Raw genomic sequence first — 20,553 nt, 5'->3', positions numbered from 1 at the left:
AAAGAGTAATGAAGACACACCATGATTGTCTTTAAACTTGTCCAGATTTTAGCTTAAGGGAGCTTGTCTCTGTAGTATTTAATTTTAACACGATCCACTTTGTTAACATGTTAAATATACCATTGAGATTGATTAGCATTATAGGACAATTATGATTAAATACAAGCATGAATACTGTGAAAACTCCACTACTTGTTGCTGCATCTAGAATAGTTCTGCTTCTGCTGTGAAACATCCATTCTCCAAAAAAGTTATATATAATAAATCGACAAGTCACTGTTGTTCATATTCCATTTCATATTTGCTCTCTCCTCTTAAAATTTCCTACTTACCTGGGTTAAAGCAGCCCCTTCATGTCAAAATCACCTCAAACTCATCTGTATGTTGATCATCTCCATATATCATGGTCAATTCTACATCAGGACTCGCTACTTCAAAAACTCATATTGTTCATATTCCATTTCATATTTGAACCTTTTGGTAGCTTTTGAATACCAATGGAAGGGTTACTTCAAAAACTCATTTAATTAGACTGAAACATTTGAAGTAGCTTAAGTGAGGTGCTACTTAAGGATAAAAAAGGAGCTGAAGTTGCACTCGTGTAGTAGAAAAAGCAGCACTGAATTTGGCGGTGAAGGTATAACAGCAAGATTAATCTGTGGCAAAGGGATTTTACCAACAGCAGGACCATATAATGCTACCTTCACAGAATCTGGTGTTAAAGCTCGCTTACTCTAAGCCATACATATTAGTCTCAAAGCGTTATAAAACTCTGCACGGCATACACCCAAGCAAACCAGTTTTGGTCTCATCAAAGTGCATCCATATCTAGAAAATTTCTTCAGTACTCTTATAATACTAAGTCAAAAAAATAATTCACCTAATTGCATTTATTCTATCCACTCCTTTATGGCATATTTCTCCTTTTAATAAAGAAGCACGTTAGAGTATTTACTCCCATATCTATATCTCACTCAATTTTGGTTAGCCATTAGAAAGAAACATTATGCAAAAAACAGGGAATACAAATTGATATTCAAATAGGAAAACATTAATTTCATGAAAATTGATATTCAAATAGAAAACAAAAGTATTGGTTGTGTGTTATATATACTTCGTAATCTTTGAGGTATTCAAGAAAAGAGGCTAGAAATACTTATTTAACCTTTTCACTATAGGAAAATTCCCAATGGTTACACAAAGGAATCTGTGACTATGTGAAGAGATTATAAAAACCAATAACTCGAAACTCATGATACAATCCTTTCAAGATTAAAAAATAGAAGAGCGAGCATGCAAATGGATGATCATACATCCAAATGGTCAACATAAAGCTAGTATGATAGTAGTCCCTTACTGTACAGAACTCTTTTTCTCTGTCCAAAAACAAGCAAGGGGCATATGCATATATGAGAGTTTACTTAGGGTCCTAGTTGCTTTGCACATATCAAATATGCCATTGTCAAACAGTCTTTATGTATAATTTGTTTGAGTAAGTTTTAGGTTACCACCTGATTATGTAAACTAATAGGATGACCTCCCACTAAGGATAAAATGAACTGGCAGTATTTTTTGCCAAACTTTAGTTCATATAAATCAAATTAGCGGGGCTTAGCTGCCAAAGCTAATAGGAACACGAAAGGAAACAGGCAAGAATATCCATCCAAATCAAATATTAGAAACCATATCTGGGTAGGAAGTGAGTCCCCACAGAAAAAATAATTACTCATCCTTGCGAAGGATGCAAACTAGCTTATCTGCAATGTAATTTCCTATTTCACTTCTTCAAATGTGCAGGTAATGGCTTCTTCCTTGGGTAAAACTCAGGATACTGCATGTGAGAAGTGGAATCGTTTACGGATCAACTACGTAGATCTTGATTGATTCGGATGCAGTGTTTATAATTACTCCAGAAAAAGCCATTCCATGAGTATAAATGACCCCATCACCTGTATAATGTACACTTCTTTGCTCAAGGAGTAGGTAAAAGCTTTTTTATAAGCAAAAAGCTGAAATCCGAGAAGACAAGACCCCCTAAGAGAGGTACATCAACATATTAATAAAAGAAATTTTTGGATAAGCATAGTTTATCAAATTGGATGCACTATAATAATAATAAAAAATATTGATACATCATTAATTATAGAAATTAATCATTAATTCACAATGGTAATTAATTATTAATTAATAATGTGCCCACTGGTTTACAAAGATAATTACCTCATGGCTCAAAGAAGATGCTGTGTGTTTTCATTGTGGCTGGCCTGGCCTATCTAAAGGCCCAGATTAGAAAGATTATTTTCTTTTTCCTTCGCTTCAATGTTCTCGACTTCCTCTTCCTCTTCCTCAGTAACCAACCAATTGTAGGGAAGCTGGATTTTAGGCTCAGAGTCAGAACTGCTGCTAGGTTCTTCTACATTGTCAATAACAAGACGGCATGTATGATAAAATAGACCAGGTGGTTCTGTATGTATACTTTCTAACGCCTCTACATCTTGCTTGATGAGCATGCGTAACCCCCATTCCTTCAACATCAAACCTGGATGGGCTTTAAATGTGATACGCGTTCCTGTTTTCAAAAAATGGCAGTGCTCCCGAGATATATAGATTATCCAAAGATATTTTGAGCCATCAAACTTGTCTAGTTTCAGACTAGGTTGCATATTGAAGCGTTCCTCCGTGTACTCACTTTCAAAAGAAAGGATGTGGCAGTGGTGAGGAGCATGAATGTAGAGAACCAGAAATTGCAGGACAATTCTTTACCTCAAAAGCTACACAGAAGGCAAAACCAATCCAGTGATCCACATAAGAGTGTACTATCCTTATTGAATCTCCCTTAAATCGATGATCGAACCATATTGGAACAACAAAATCCAATGGATAATAATAATTCTTCCAATCCCAAGGAACAACAATGTCAAAGCCGCACCGGAAGTGACGAGGTTCCTGGTACCAGAAGAAAAAAACATAGGTATATCAGAGCTAGAGAGAGTGCACCCCAACTAATCTTATATGTTAGCCACGAAAAGTAATAAACAGGTTGTAATCACCACCAGTTGACTCGGACAGTCAAAAATATATAATATAGGGAGGATCAACTTATACTATCGTAAGAATAACAAGTTTTACACCCAATCATAGTCATTGATTACACTTGCATCCAGCTCATACAACAAATAAATTAAAGCAATTAACTATAAGTGGAATCAACGGCTAATAATAAATGCAAGGTTACACTGGTGTAAGTTGATTCTTTCCAATAATATAACCTGACATACGATTACTAGATCAGGATACCATTTTAAATATGGGAGATTAGGGAAATATTTAAGCTCATAAGGTACATCAGAGGAAAAAACACCCACAAATACATTCAAGCTAGAGAAAAAGTGACTGAGTGAGAGAGAGAGAGAGAGAATGAAGGTATACAGAGTGTATGCACCTCAACAAGTCTTGCTAGCCATTTAAGTACAAAGTACCAATGATAATGCGAGTGTGGGGTCATCCACTCGAAATCCCTGGACAACCTATCCGCCACCTTGGGGCAGTCAAAAATATATAATCCTGACATATGATCACGAGATCCAGCTGCCGTTTTAAAATACCTTCCCACCGATGAAGCACTTTTTGATGGGATCTCGGGTAAATATTGAAGCTCATAACAATGTGCCAAGTTTAGATATGCTAGACTATATAGCCTCGTGGTGGAAGAAGGTACTGAAACAAAGTTGTTTCCCTCTATAATTAGTCTTTCCAAACACCTCAACTCCCCAATAGCATCAGGTACTTCACGTAGATTGCAAAAGCCTATATCCAGATGAATCAAAGATTCTAGAGTAGAAGACAAATTGAAAGTCCGTTCCAGGGGAAGTTTTGTAAGTTTCAAGCAGCCACATAAATCTAGAGTTATAAGAGATGTCATGGTGTTAACGCTATTGGGTATATTGAAAAGACTTGTGCAGTCTCTCAAACTCAAGAAGCTAAGCTGTGAAAGAGCCCCAATAGATTTATGAACCATGTGTAAACTTGTACATCGATCAATATCAAGGTATCGTAGATTTGAGACCTGTGTAAAATCTGGCATGTTTTCAAGTTTTGTGCAACCAGAGAGGCGTAGAACTCTCAGAGAACTCAAATTAGACAAATTGTCAAAATGGAGGCCGATCAAACTGCTACAGTTTCGCAAACTCAAGAAAGCAAGTTTTGTCAGAAGTCCAATTGACGGATGGACATGACATAGGTTTGTACATCCTGTAAGATCTAGCCGCTCAAGTCCTGGGATTCCTTCAAACATTGGAGTTTCCATAAGATACTTGGAGTTGCTCAAATCCATCCTTTTCATACAAGGAAGATCCTGTGAATAGAGAATTAGCAATTAACTCTTAGCATTTTGCATTAACTTTGGTATGCCTTCAAAATTTGAGTGATAACTTTTAGAAAAGCAATCTTCTATGGAAGCTTACTTGCATTAACATGGAAAAATAATTTTAAAGAAAATTAGTTAGTCGTGATTCATTATGCACAAAATTATTAAAATTTAACTCAATCAAGTACATCAGTAAAATACACTACATATGGTAAGAATTACTTTAAAAGTCAAACCTTTTCAATGATTTATAAGTAATTAATAATAGTAAAAAAAAGCTTTGCTTTCACACTTTATGAAAATTATATAAAAAACTTTTTCATATTTCCAAATATTGATTTACTATAATTTAATATTACTTTTAAATAATAGTAAATCAAAAAAGTAAAAGGAAGCAGAGGTAAAATTGCTCCTCTGTAATTGAAAGGTTATGGGTTTGAAATCAGGAAACTCATCCTCGCTAGTCAAGGTTTAATAGGGAGTAGTTTAAAGTAAGAAAAAGAAATTGAAAAAAAGAAAAAGAAAAAAACCCTCAATCACACATTTCTCATTTTAAAGAGCTCATTTAAATTCTTAAACATAATAAATTTTTATCCTAATTTTAATTTAATAATTATTATGGCACCATTGAATAAAAAATAAATTGGGTATACATCTATATGATCTGCGCTACTTCTTTCAAGAAATAATTGAGGCAATTTGTTTTGAATTAAACAAAAAAGTTGACCATTCATACACTTTTATTTTTAAGGAGCTTCTTTTCAGCCTTTCAAGCATATTAAGATCTTTCTAAGTAAATTATATTAGTTTTAAATTTTTAAAATTATTAAGCCACTACTATATAATAAAAAAAAGTGGCACTTCTTTTGAAAAATAATTGAGATAATTGTTCTTCGTCCTTCCCATTATTTCCTTAAACCAATAAAAATGTGAAAAAAAAAAAATCATTAAAGTACCTTGCGGCCTTCCCATAGTCGTTGGATGCAGCTATTAGGCATATTCAATTCAACAAGATAATACGGCTCAAATTTTGATGGCAAAGAAGCAAAAGGGTAACTGTGCCACAAAAGATACCGTAGGTTGTTAGAAAGAAAATATAGGCTTCCTGAAAAGCTCTTTTGATATAATATGAGTAGTCTAAGACTTGTCATCTTTGATAATCCTTCAACCCTTGTCTCAAGGCATTCGAAGAGACGCTCTTTTTGATCTAGAACTATGGCTTTAACCTTTTCTGATCCCTAAAAATGAAATAAGAATAAACATGTCACAAGTGGGGGAAAATGAAATCACTTGAATCAACTGAACTTTTTGTTAGAAATAAAAAGTTGTCTATATATATCTTTATTTAATAATAAAAATATCAAAACTTTCTAATGAATAAAAGGAAGATCGTGGACTTTAATTTTGGAAAGATATATAACTTGTTACCGTTTCTGTCATCAAGACATGATGGAAATCCTGGTGAAGCCACAGTCTACTCCACAATCCTGGTTCTTCTAGAAATTGTTCCCGAACAATTAGCTTCCCCAATTCTTGCAACATGTCATGCATATGAATTTCCTGGTTTCTAATGGTTATGAGCGATTTTTCGGCGATAAGTGGAATTCCTATATCAGGGTTTAATCCACAACAATCTACAATTCTCCTTACATAATCCTCCCTCTCCCCTTTAAAGAAACAAGCAATATGCAGAAATATTTCTCTCTCTCTTTGCTCTAATCCCTCAAAACTTATCTTTAGCACTTTCATAATTTTTTTGTCTGGAATGTTCCGCAGTCCATCCAAGATAGCTCTCCATTGGGTGGCATTTCAAGTACATAAGAAAGAACCCAATATTCTAATTGCTAATGGAAGACGTTGAGCATAGTTTAGTATTTCGGGGATCAGCTCCACAAAATTGTTGCTTAAATCATAACTTTTGAAGGCTTTTCTACATAAAAGTTCACGAGCATCATTGTCATTCATAAGTCGAGCCTCATAAACTATATCAGCTCCATACACTCTAAGAATATGCTCATCTCTACTGGTTATGATTATTCTACTTCCCGCACGAAGCAATTTAGGATTTATGGCTAATTCCAACAGTTGCTCTAATTGATCAACATTGTCAAGAACTACAAGGACCTTTATGTTGTGTAGCCTGTTTCTTACAATTCCAGATATTTCAGAAGGAGTGTATGTCTCTAGACTTTTTTCATCCAGAGTTAGACGAAGAATTTGTTTCTGCACTGCTATAGGACCACCATCTCTATAAATTTTGCTTGCATCCTCAATAAAACAGCAAGCGCTAAATTGATAAGAGATTTTGTCATACAAGACAGTAGCAAGAGTTGTCTTTCCTATTACACCCATCCCCCAAATTCCTAAAACTCAAAAATCATCATCCTCTGAGCTTAATTTTAAAAGGCTTTCTAATGCTGCTACACAAGGTTGTATCCCAATAAGGTCATCAGCAAACCCTGAGAATTTATGACCCAATGTTTTTATTACTACCTAAACAATATTTCCAATTTCTCCAAACTGTGGCCTGAAAGACATGGAAAATAAGATCACTAAATTATCACCAAAAAATCAAGGGAAAAAGAAGAAGCAGAAATTCATGTTAGAATAATATTCTAATGAATATAACTTTTGTCGACAACCACAAAATCATGTTAAGAATGCAAAACAACAAAGAGAATAACATTAATACTTACTTATCCCTGACATCCCAACCAACTAATTTGGCCAAATCCGTCATGGTTCTCTTCCATCGATCAACCTTGCCTGGATCTTGTCTGAATTTCTCTGTGCGTGAAACAAAAACGTCCTCATACACCCCATTCTGTTTTCGTACATGAGATGGATCCACATCATAGAAAATAGGGAAAACAATTTGCTTCAATTCTTCATGGCACGCAGCTATAGTAGCCATTTCATCCAAACACTATGTTGAGGCAGCATAATCCTTTGAGAATACAACAATAGAAACCCGTGAATCTAGAATTGCTTGTAGAAGCTGTGGTGAAATGGACTCTCCTTTTTGGAGCTGTTTGTCATCTTTGAAGGCGAAAATACCTTTTCTGGTGAGATGAGCGTAAAGATGATCAACAAAAGTGTTGCGGGTGTCAATACCTCTGAAACTGAGAAACACATCATATTTACAGATCTGCCGAGATGACGGTCCACCTTGGATGATATTGGAATCCATGAAAGAATTGGAAGTTGTACCTATCCGTGGTATGAATACAAATCTTATCAATCAATGAAGTACACACAGTCACTTAGAGCGTAACGTCACCTCGAAAATTCACCGCACAGCCACTCGAAGAATGGTTCTCACTGTTCAGAGAGGATGAAAGAGAACTTTGTTGCGATTGGCATATCAATCAATACCATCAAATATCTGGGGGAATTGCACATAACACGCATCTCAACCAACCACTGTATCCATCAGAAAACACATTGCTTCTGGAAGCCTTGCTATTGTTAACATAATGATCACAGTCAAGATTGACAATGTAGGGATCATTTGTGACTTGAGAGAACTGCAGACACCCTCACCTATATAAATCCAAACAAGCATCAAGCATTATAAAATTTTAATGACCTTATATAAAAGGGTTTAATGTTTCTCCTGCACACACATGCAAGTGGGTGGACCCCGCTTTTTCTCTTTCTTTCTCTTCTTCTCATAGAGCCCCACCCACTTGCATGTGTGTGCAAGAGATAAATTACCTCATGTTTGCAGAGAAACATTAACCCCTAAATAAAATGTTAATATGAAATATCTATCCATACCAGTGGATTTTCAAAACCAGCCTTTTTGTGGTGTTTGTAACCTGGCCTTTTCTGTCTGGAAAAATAACATGGGCACCACTGTGTCCAAGGAAAACCTGAAAATGGTAAGTAGAAATTTCGCTTGAAAAATCAGTTTTTGCAGTGACGCCTATGAGAAGCATACAAAAGTATAGCATGCACTTGTTCCAACAATTCATCAGCAGAACTAACTAATCTTACAAAAACGTGAAAAGATTCATACACAGAGCCACTTAGTTCTCTGTACTATATGCTCATAAAGTAAAATATTCTTAATTACTCAAATGATTATTAGAGCAACTAACTGCTAATACGAAGGTTCAAATAGAACATTCACTCTGATCATGCATAATAATGCAATAGAGCTAACTATTAGAGATGAGGAATTCTTCAATATAGGATATAGCTAAAACAAAATTAAGCAAAAAGGAAAAATCGATTTCAATCTTGGATCTTATGCTTTTGGTCAGAGTTGATTAATAATTAACACCATGTGCCTCTGTCACATGATGTAAAGAACCTTGGGATACACCACCCCAAAAGCTAGCTCAAAGGGTGGGAGTGCTCAAGGCCTTATAAACTCCACATTAGTTGCTCATACAACCAATGTGGGACCATATATCTCAACACGCCCCCTCACGCAAGAGTCCTTTGGGCTAGAAGCGTGGAATTGCACAGGCTCAATTTTTGGTTTACCTTTTTGTGCTTTTTATTTTAATTCCACTTTAAAGTGGGGGACGATGAGGATTTACTCAAGCTCTGATACCATGTAAAGAACCTTGGGATACACCACCCCAAAAGCTAGCTCAAAGGGTGGGAGTGCTCAAGGCCTTATAAACTCCATATTAGTTGCTCGTACAACCAATGTGGGACTATATATCTCAACACATGATGACATTGGTCTCAGTAGCTAGACGGTTTGCAAATTTGCTTCCTTTTCTAACAGTTATAAATGAGGTCAACAATCTGGCACAGGGAGGGAGAGCAAGCCAAAGTTGAGGCAAAGCAGCTTCAGTGGTATTTCAACCTGGCATCAAGGTTGAAATGGAGAAATGGAACATGGGAAAAATGGAAATTCAGAGAGTATCCAAGGGTAGCGTTTTCTGTTCCCCTTATCTATACGGTGTGTGGATTTTCATGATATCAAGGGTTAGATTAGCCAAAACAAGCAAAATCTATTAGGCATAGATTACCTTCAAATCAGCATCAACCCCCCAACCCCAATTTCTTTTTTATTATCTTTCAAACAAGCAACCCATGGCAAACCAAAATACCTTGTCCTTGCAACGTCAACATTTCCACAAACAGAATGAAGGCATTCCCAACAAACAAACACTCCAAGCCCAAAATGAAAAGCAACTTGAGAACAGTAGTAAAAATATAAAGCAGTAGCATCCACAATTGAACATATGATTGATTAGTATAAACAAACCACTGACAACAAAACCACTAACACGAAGGACTATTACATACTCCAACTTCAAGTTGAAATCAAAATTTTACTCAAACACAAACATAACAAATTAAAAGCTTGGTCAAAGCTCATATTTGCAATAAAACCATAAAAACAACAAGAGATGAGTAAATCAGAAAGTCCATATAAGCAATACAATCATTCAATGAAATCAGAAAATCAGAGAAAAATACCTAAATGAGATTTTTGTTAAAAAAATAGCTGAGAGAGCACGCTGACAAGGAAGGTGAGATAGGGTTTCTAGTAGAGCACCGGTATAACAGGGTGTTCGGTAGCTGGGGAATAAATCTTTAGTAGTGTTGTACGAAGATTCAGTGCATCTCGTTAATGAGAGCAATACACATTAGAAGAGAGAGAAAAAACTTGATAAAATAAAATAAAATTAGCTGACATGTAATATTTTTGTCAGTGGGATGCACGAAATCTTTGGTACAATAGTAATACCAAAGATTTATTCGTAACTGGGTTACTGGAAGAGGGAATGCATCCCTCATGACTTCTCATACTTCTCATTTTTTATTTTTTTTGTACATATGTCATGATTTTAGTTGTTATGAGAGAAAACCATATAATTGTATTTTGTTTTAAAAACAATTAATGAATTAATATCATTTTCAAATATTTTATCTAATTAATGTAGAAGAATAAATAATGTGTAACTAGTTGCGCATGTGATATATGTGCAACTATCACATAGCAAGCTCTAAATTTTGCCAAATACATGCGAACTTAATGAATTCTAAATTTTGCCAGATACACTATTGTTATTATCCATGTCATCTATCAACTAATAGCAAATTTGGACACATTTTGAAAAAAGAAAAAGAAAAAGATTTTAGAAAATTGATAGATAGAAAAAGGGCTTGAGAAAACTAGAAGGCTATTGGCAACTGGCAAACCAGGCACCGCCCCACCAGAGCCTATTAAAAAGTGAATTGGCCCACTCTGCCCCGTTTAGACAGATGAGGCGGGCTGGTAGATAGGAGTGTAAATGGGTTAGGCTTTGGCTTAAATAGGTCAAGTCTATGTAAAAACATTGGGTATGACCTAGCCTATTAGCCTGTGTAGGCTTCAAATTACAAGTTTGGTCTGACCTATATTCAAAAAATAAAAGCCTTGGCTTAGGCCTGTTAGCCTGTTTAAGCCTATCAAACATTCAACAATTAAATGAATAACTAAAATAATATTATTTTATTATTCAAAATTATTAAATAATAATTTTATTTATTATATTTTAAATAAATAATATGATATAGGCCGGCCTGTAGGCTTATATGCCCGACATGTACAAAAAAGCCTATGGCCTGTTTTTTAAATAGGTTTTTTTAAAAGCCTAGGCTTATTCTATTTTACTACTTATAATAGGCCAAGTCTGGCCTAATATAGGCTAGGTCGTAGGCCCCTGTAGGCCGGCCTAGCCCATTTACACCTCTACTGGCAGACTTGATAGGGCGGGCTTGGCGAGTGGTGAGTTTGAAAAACTCAACTCACCCGGCCTAGTTTGGCAGGCGAATCTATTTTGCCACTTCTAACTATAATCATTATATTGGAGAACTGTACGAGTATCACATGGCAAAATATAATGTTATGCAACTACCTAGTTAGAGCCGGCAAAACGGGCTCGGCTCGGCAGGCCAACTCGCCCAACCCACCAAACGGGGCGGGACGGGCTGAGTTTTTCAACCCATCTCAAAAGCGGGGCGGGGCGGGGCGAACTCATTTTTTGGCGGGCATAGGCGGGCCGAGGCGGATCAGTGTAAAATAGGCTCGGGCTGGCGGGCCAACCCGCCAAACGGGGCGGGGCGGGCTGAGTTTTTCAGCCTACTTTCAAAAGCGGGGCGGGGCGGGCTGACTCATTTTTTGACGGGTTAATGGCGGGGTGGGACGGGACGGGGCGGGCCGCCCACTTTGCCACCTCTATACCTAGTACACAATTAATCACGTATATGATACTTGTACAATTCACAGCTTGGCTAGTGGCAGTTGCACAAAATATAATGTTAAATAAATTGATTGTGTAAAAAACCTTCGGATACACCATCTCAAAAGCTAGCTCAAAGGGTTTTTGGTTTTCCTTTTGTGCTTTTTATTTTTAATTCCACTTTAAAGTGGGGGCACTGAGGATCGAACTTTTGTGCTTTTTATTTTTAATACTTGGGACCTTGTAGTCACTCAAACTCTGATACTATGTAAAGAACCTTGGGATACACCACCCCAAAAGCTAGCTGAAAGGGTGAGAGTGCCCAAGGTCTTATAAACTCCACATTAGTTGCTCATATAACCAATGTGAGACTATATATCTCAACAGATTGAAAATAGCGTTAATTCAAAAAAGAATTTAAAATGCAATTATATGATTTTTTTACCTTATATGAGATTATGTTAATTATATATAAACAAATTAATAATATATAAACTAATGGTAATTGTGACAAAAAAATATATTATCACTAAATTGTTAATAATATATTATTTATTACAAGAAATCGATTCTCATGAGTAGCTTGGTTAGTAAATGAGTTCAGTTATTGTTCCAGGTTTAACCAATAGCCCGGATTGTGGGTTTATATCCAAGATCTCACTCTTCTTCATAACTATCATGATCCTCGTTCAAAAAATTGCTTTATATCTATGATCTTCTTCCTTAACCACTCTTGAGAACCACTATATCTATTTCAACAGTACGATAACTTAGAGTCATCTATACAGAGCAGATATGCTCACTCTGACCTAGCCATTGTCTTCAACTAACCATATCCACCATTGGCATATCTCAACTAGTTATTCTATAGTTGGTGTTCACTTCTGAACATTTGGTGCCGTCTATGGGAATCGGTGAATTTCAATTCCCTTTTCTATGCTAAAAATCTAGGAAGGCGAGGAACTCTTTTTTCTCCCGGTTGTTTTCCCAAAATACTTTTATGTAAAAGCCCTGTTGTCTCCTCAAATATGAAAACCCAGAAAAAGAAACATTGATCACCCAACGTGAAAAAGAACAAGGCCATACAAAAGAGGGCAAGTTCGTAGCTGACGAAATCCCCAACAAATGAACATTTACCACTTAGATGCGTATTTTCAGTGCGAGTTTTCAGCAAAGGATAAGCTGAAGTCGCTACCTGTTCCGGCTAAGCAACCTAGCTTCCACAAACTTCATCCAACCGACCAGAACTAAATGTCGACCACAGAAGAACCGACCAAGACAACATGAACTAGCCAGAAGAAAATATAAGCTAAAGTCTTTTTTCTCCTCTAACTTTATCATAAAATATAATTTTATTTTAAAAGGAAACGATGAAGAGGAAGGATAGTTCTTTAAAGTCAGAGTATTTCTTTTTTATTAACGGCGGGCACGTGGACTGAGTAGTGGGAGAAGACCTCAGTTCGAATCCCACCAATACCATCTGGAGAGTGGCATAAATACTATAATATTTGGACTCGCACCCGAACTCTGGATTAGTTCCATAGGCGACTCAAAAAGTCGAATCTGTAGAGATACCGAAAGATTCTGATTCGCCTCAAAGATGTAATTATGATCAGTTTCTAAAAAAAAATATTTCATTTTTTGAAATTGGTTCCGTAATTACATGGATTTGACCATTCATGTTATTATTTCCTCTGAATATTTCTTGGTAAATACAGTATCTAAGAAAGTTTTTTGTACATGTTTTGTGACGGGAATTCTTGATGGATTTTTAATTATCTATAAAATAATTAGGAGATTTGGGGGTTTTATTGAGATGATTTTGAGTGCCAAGTTTAGCACTGATGATTTTCAAAAGCAACAATAGAGCATTTTGTGACGGGAATTCTTGGTGGATATTTTATAAACTAATTAGGAGATTTGGGGGTTTTATTGAGATGATTTTGTGTGCCAAATTTAGCACTGATGACTTTCAAAAGCAATAATAGAGAACGTTGTTTGGCTATGAGACATGTTTGTTTAAAATACACGTGACCTTAGCTCGTTAGATGATAAACCCCTTAACGCATCCATCCAATGGCGGTTTTTATATATCATATATTCATATTTACGGTAGATAAATATCTGATAAAAATGCTAACCAAAAAACAAAAAAGGAGTGCAGTAATTGAGAATGACTGCTATGTTTTGTATATTTGTTTTTGTTATTTTTATGAGTTGTGTACATGCTGCCTGTTCTGGATAGCCCACATACATAGGTCCAACCACTGTGTCCAGTCTAAAAGCCCACATCTAGAAGGCAGCATAGGATTCCTCTTCTTCCCCGTGCACATGGCTGTCCCTGCACACTGACAGGTTCAACATGCCCAGCATGAAAAGGCTAGTCTGGCTAGGTTGACTATAGCTCTCACTCTAAATACCCCCTCTCACATTGAGGAAGGGGCTTCTTCTCCTCTATTGAACTTCATGTGCTGCTACCATGGAAAGCTATCCTAGCCACTCCCACATACACCCTTTATGCACACCATGGGAAGCTTCATTAGTGCTTTGGTCTCTACCATCGCCATCATGAGCACCCCCTATATCAACATACTTCACCCTCCATGGGACACATCTTATGTACCCCCGCGGTACATTGGGGCCGTTTGTGGGAACGACAAATTCCCATTCCCATTCCTTTACTGGAAGTTCTAAGAACTCTTCTTTCTTCCTATTTCACAACCCATAACCTCCTTGGTTGCCTTTCCTGAAAGGCATTCCTGCAAAAAGACCCTTGTTTACTCAACTACGAAAAGCCCTGTTACTGGAATATACGTAAAGCCTTCAAATAGAACTTCACGAAGAAGAACTAGATCTACAAAGAAAAAGGAAAATCGAACTCTAGAAGACAGAAAGCAGAAATGAAGGAGAACTAGATCTTTGAAGAAAAAGGAAACCAGCATTATGAACCACATGTCGCCTCAACCTGACGGCTATTTCACTCTACCAGATCGTCATACGCTTATACCAATGGGATACGCACAACTGGTCGCCAACCTGACCTTAATCAAACAGCACCACCACATTATTTTTTCGCCCGAACCGGTCAACTTCGACTGCCTCACTCGTCAGCTTCAAACCGTTTGGTACATGAGTTTGATCCAAACCTGTTCGCCATAAATGGGAGCACCAGGTCGCCCACCAAGCATGTGAACAAGCGTCGCGTCAAGTCAAAGCACCACACTCCCCATCTAGGAAGTTAAGACGTTGACCATCAACTCAAAGCTCCACGTCGGCCGCCAAACATAACTGTCCTCATGATCGTTAACATGGACGCCACAGAAACCACCACCACCCAACTGCCGGTCGGACCAAACACCATACGTAGAAAGGTTGGACTTTTCCACCCAAGCGCAAAAATAACCACTTGCCAGAGTTTGTTGTTCATTGTTGTCGTCCATTGAAGCCCTCAATCGCCAGATCTGCCCCATCAACCAGATATGCAAAGCAAACGATCTGAAATAAAGAACAAAAGACCATACATCACTTGCCGACCAGAAAATACACCATATTCAAGCCTCAAATCAGTCATCGCTTGCCGACTGAAAAAGACGTCCATCATCTCCTTTTTCCGGTCATTCACACGAGGTTGTTCATTTACTTCACGCCGATCAAAGTCAAAGAAAAGCATTGTGCCCTCGTCTCTTTGGCAGATATTAAAGGTATTAGCCCCTCTTATTGTATGTATAAAATCCTTTTGACAAACCCAAACAGCAGCTCTAGGGAGAAGCAGAGGAGGCTTAATCCAATAATGAAGAAGCTAGTGAAGAAGGAAATTATTAAGTGGCTGGATGCATGTGTTATATACCCTGTTTCTGACAACAACTGGTTCAGCCCAGTGCAATGTGTCCCTAAAAAGGGTGGGATCACTATTGTGGAAAATGAAAAGAAAGAGTTGATACCTATTAGGACTGTCACTGGTTGGAAGATCTGTATGGATTACAGAAAACTCAACAAAGTCACTAGAAAAGACCACTTTTGTAAGAATCTGCACCGTTAAATTAGGAATTTAAATAAATTAATTGAGTTTAAGAAGTAAGTCCATAATTGACTTTGAATATATATGGGAAGATTTAAATAATTATTATAAGGGCTTAATAACGCTGAAAGTCACTTTTCGGACGAAAAGTGCAGATACCGGTTCTGCTTCACGGTATAAATGCGTACCGGTGAAGTATCCCAAAAAATTATAATAAGTATATGAATATTCCTAGAATAATACTTAGGTCTGGAATATCAAGTTTGGAGTCATAATAATGAGCGTTGATGCCAGAACTAATACCGGCTACGTATAAAACGCGTACCCGCAAAGTGTTGCGAAAATTTTAATAAAAATATGAAAAATTTTAGAAAAATGGTTAGGTTCAGAATCTGAAGTTTGAGATTAAAATGATTAGCAACTATTAGTGCTAATACCGACGGATTAAACTTAATGTGGCTATAAATACTAAATGGCACATTATTCTAGGTCAGTTTTCTGAGTGTTACCTAGAGCTCCTTGGGTGTCTTGGCTGCCTCCTTGTCCCTTTGTCCTCCTTGCATGAAAAATCCCTCAAGTCACCACATATTTCTTTGGATTCTTCACCTCTAACCTTGTAGGCAATTGAGAGCAACCTTAGGGTGGAGAAAAATGAGTTCTTGAGAGTGTGAGTGGCTGTGTGTTCTGAGTTGGGGCTGTCCACCTTGGTTGGGTGTTGTGGGAGCCATTTACTTGTTATTTGAAGCTTCAAGAAGCCATCTTTTGTGGAGAGGACCAAGCTTGGGGAACCATTTTCGTAGTCTTGTGAAGTCATAACCATAGAGCTGTGTAGGAAGCTCCAAGATCACTCTTTTACTCTGTTTTGAGCCATTGGTATGCATCACAACCTTTGTTCTTGAAGTTTTCATGTAAAAGATAAAGTCTTGGCATGTAAAATTATATGATTAAGTAACTAACACGAACACTGGCCTAAACATGTCTAAAAATGCATGCTTGAACATTTAGAATGATTAAAAAAGATGTCTTGAACGGGTATCTTCGCGAAAATGCAAAACTGCATTCTGTCGCGAAATATCTGGATATGATATCCCGATATTAATATCCGGATATGATATACGGATATGGATATCCGGATATTGACCCTGTGATATCCGGATATTGATATCCGGATATGCCCCCGTAGAATATCCAGGATATTCTGGGAATTTTGAGTTATGCACTGTTCTGTCCAAACAAAAGTGTAGATTGGGTCTCGACTCAGGATAGGTTAATATGAACCTCTGTAATAAGTTAACTAAGTCGGAATCACTTAAATTAAAGGCTTATGTTTTGGAGAAGCCTAAGGGCATGTGAAAAAGGAAACGTTGTCGTAATATAATGAACTTCTAGACTATGTATGTTGATAATGTTTCTGGTTTAAACAGATTGTGATTACACTGTTTGGTGATCGTGGACTTGTGAGGACTCTTTGTTGGTATTGTTAGCTTGCGAGGTAAGCTTTCGTGTCATCGGTTTTGCCATTGCTGGTTCCACCATACCTCATGGAGGGATGATTATATGTATGATGTGTTTTCTGAAAATAAGTGATGAATATTGATGTTATTGAGCTGATTTTGAGTGCAAATGCCATATGATATGTATGTGGCGTTCCACCTCGACGGTAATCCTTGAGTATGTGGAGACATACAACCGTGGATGAGGTACAGGCAAGGAGCCTTATACTGTAGGTTGTAGACGTGTGTAATCCCTACTTTTTATTCTCTGGCCAGTGGGATGCATACACACATGACATGAATATATGCTGCATTGCACAGATTTTGGAAATTATACTACTGTTATTATTTTGGAACTTATATTGCACATGTAAGTAAGCTTGGGGTGGAGAGATCCTTGAGGACCCCTTGTTTTACTAAGATTTTTTTTTTAGAGATCTCACCCCGTGTTGGGGCACATTTTCAGGTACAAGTACCTCTGAGGTTGAGACCTTTTGTGGCAGGAGGCCAGAGTTGAGCTGGATATGCATGTTGTTTACTGATATGCCTGGATATTGATTATGCTTTGCTATCAGTATTTTGTTATAGGATTTGAGACATGGTTTGGCTATGTTGCCTTATTTGGTGAGCATGAGAGTTGTCCATGCCACATTAGCATCAGTTATGTTTGTTTTACATTTGAGCTGTAATATTGTATCAGGATATTGTTTGGCCTACGTGTTGTAGTTACGTGACTAGATACACAGACATTTATGCCATGAGGTTATTCAGAGTAGTATTTGTTACAATTTACATACATGCTATATTTTGAAAAGGAATAAGTAAATCCACTTGGTTCATAATTCATAATTGAAAAGAAAAAGTTAGCTTCCGCTTTTAATTAGCTACGTTATTACCATATATATGTTTAATACATCGGGTGCACACGAGGTGTTACAACTTCCCCCTCCCTTTCATAGATCAGATGTTGGATAGGTTTGCTGGTAGAGAATTCTACTGTTTTCTTGATGGCTATTCAGGCTATAATCAAATAGCCTTAGCCCCTGAGGACCAGCCAAAGACTACTTTCACATGTCTCTATGGAATTTTTTCCTTTAGGAGGATGCCCTTTGGGTTGTGCAATGCACCAACCACCTTTCAAAGGTTCATGATGGCTATTCTCACTGATATGATAGAGCAATTTGTGGAAGTCTTCATGGATGACTTAAGTGTTTTTGGAGATTCTTATGAAGAGTGTTTAGAAAATTTGGGAAAAGTGCTAGAAAGGTGTAAAAAGACAAATCTGGTTTTAAATTGGGAGAAGTGTCACTTTATGGTGAGGGAAGGTATAGTGCTAGGACATAGAATTTCTAAGGCTGGTTTAGGTGTTGATAAAGCCAAAATATACTAGATTGAAAAGTTGCCTCCCCCTGTTAATGTAAAAGGCATTAGATCATTCCTGGGGCATGCAGGTTTTTATAGGAGGTTTATAAAAGAGTTTTCAAAAATTTGTAAGCCTCTTAGTCACTTACTTGAAGCCAACACCCCTTTCCATTTTGATTAAGCTTGTCTTAAAGCTGTTGAGGAGTTAAAATAGAAACCAATTTCTGCTCCAATAATAATAGCCCCTGACTGGTCACTGCCCTTTGAGTTAACGTGTGATGCAAGCGATTGGGCAGTGGGGGTTGTGTTAGGACAAAGAAAAAATAGAGTTTTTCACTCTATTTATTATGCTAGCAGAACCTTGAATAGAGCCCAACTCAATTACACAATGACTAAAAAAGAACTGTTGGCTGTAGTGTTTGCCTTTGACAAGTTCAGATCATATTTGGTAGGCACTAAGGTCATAGTGTACACTGACAATTCAGCCATCAAGTACTTGGTAGAAAAGAAAGATTCAAAGCCTAGGCTCATTAGATGGGTCCTTCTCCAAGAGTTTGACATAGAAATAAAAGATAGAAAAGGATCAGAAAACCAAGTGGTTGATCACTTATCTAGGCTGAATGAAGGGCAGCAAGGTGAAAATGAAGTTGAGCAAGCTACAAAAGAAACCTTCCCTGATGAGCAACTATTTCTGGTTTCCACTAACACAACCCCATGGCATGCTGACATAGCTAATAATTTAGTTAGTGGGGTGCTTCTTAAGGAGCTAAGTTATCCACAAAGGAAAAAGTTGGTACATGACAGCAGATTTTACCTATGGGATGAGCCATATATGTTTAAGATATATGCAGACCAGATCATCAGGAGGTGTATTTTGGAGGAAGAAAAAGATGAAACTCTAAAGCAATGTCATGACTCACCATATGGTGGTCATTTTGGTGGCATGAGGACAGCAGTAAAAGTGTTGCAGTCTGACCTTTATTGGCCAAATTTATTTAAGGATGCCAATGTCTACGTCCATAAGTGTGATATGTGTCAACGAATTGGTAATGTATCCAGAAGGCAAGAGATGCCTTTAAAACCAATTTTAGAAGTACAACTTTTTGATGTGTGGGGCATAGATTTTATGGTCCCTTTTCCACCATCTTTTAGGAACCAATACAATTTGGTTGTAGTGGATTATGTGTCAAAATGGGTAGAGGCTGCAGCCTTACTCTCAAAAGACTCAAAAGTGGTGATAAAATTCTTTAAAAAGAATATTTTTACAAGATTTGGGACTCCTAGAGCTATAATTAGTGATGTAGGAAAACATTTTGCAGGTAGGCAGTTTGAAGCCTTTTTATCTAAGTACGGAGTCAAGCACAAAGTTGCTAGTACATATCACCCACAAACCAGTGGGTAGGTAGAGGTCATTAATAGGGAAGTCAAGAGAATTTTAGAAAAAGTGGTGAATCCTTCAAGGAAGGACTAGTCACTTAAGTTACATGACTCCTTTGGGCTTACAGGACTGTATATAGGACCCCTCTAGGATGCTCCCCATACAAGTTAGCCTTTGGAAAGAATTGTCATTTGCCTTTAGAATTGGAGTAGAAAGCTTACTGGGCCACCACACAACTGAACTTTGATGCTACTACTTCTGGTGAAAATAGGCTCATCCAACTCAATGACTTGGATGAATTCAGATTACATGCCTATGAGAATGCCAAGCTTTATAAGGAAAAAATGAAAAAGTGGCATGATAGAAAAATTTTAGAGAGAAAAATTGAGGTAGGACATCAAGTGCTCCTATTCAATTCTAGGCTAAAAAATTTTCTTGGTAAACTGAGATAGGCAAAGGTTGAAGCATTACCAGTGAAAATGATGAGAGAAAATTCACTAAGAATGGGCAAAGGTTGAAGCATTACTTTGGAGAACCAATAAACAGAGCTAATATTTCTATCTCTCTCTATGACCCTTCTGTCTAGTAAAAAAATACAATAACCAAAAGTCTAGCTTGAGACTTTAAATTAAGCATGTTTAATTTGATATGTTGCTTTCTGTTTTATTTGATAACATTTTGATTTTTCTGATGTGTATGTAGTTTGAGTGTATATATTACAAGTTAAAAAAAATAAAAAATAA

The 20,553-nt window shown here is 37.0% G+C and overlaps 1 pseudogene; it reads right to left on the bottom strand.

Moving 5' to 3' along the window:
* Positions 1-1,329: 1,329 nt before the first annotated feature.
* On the bottom strand, positions 1,330-9,946 carry LOC133306982 (disease resistance protein RUN1-like; annotated as a pseudogene).
* Between the last annotated feature and the right edge of the window lie 10,607 nt (positions 9,947-20,553).

This window comes from Gastrolobium bilobum, unplaced genomic scaffold (genome assembly GCF_033153095.1).
Source record: "Gastrolobium bilobum isolate Gb01-03AN ecotype WA unplaced genomic scaffold, APGP_CSIRO_Gbil_v1 utg5452, whole genome shotgun sequence".
Classification (NCBI taxonomy): Eukaryota; Viridiplantae; Streptophyta; class Magnoliopsida; order Fabales; family Fabaceae; genus Gastrolobium; species Gastrolobium bilobum.
Note: the sequence above shows the minus strand (reverse complement) of the source record. Positions and strands in the feature narration are given on the sequence as shown.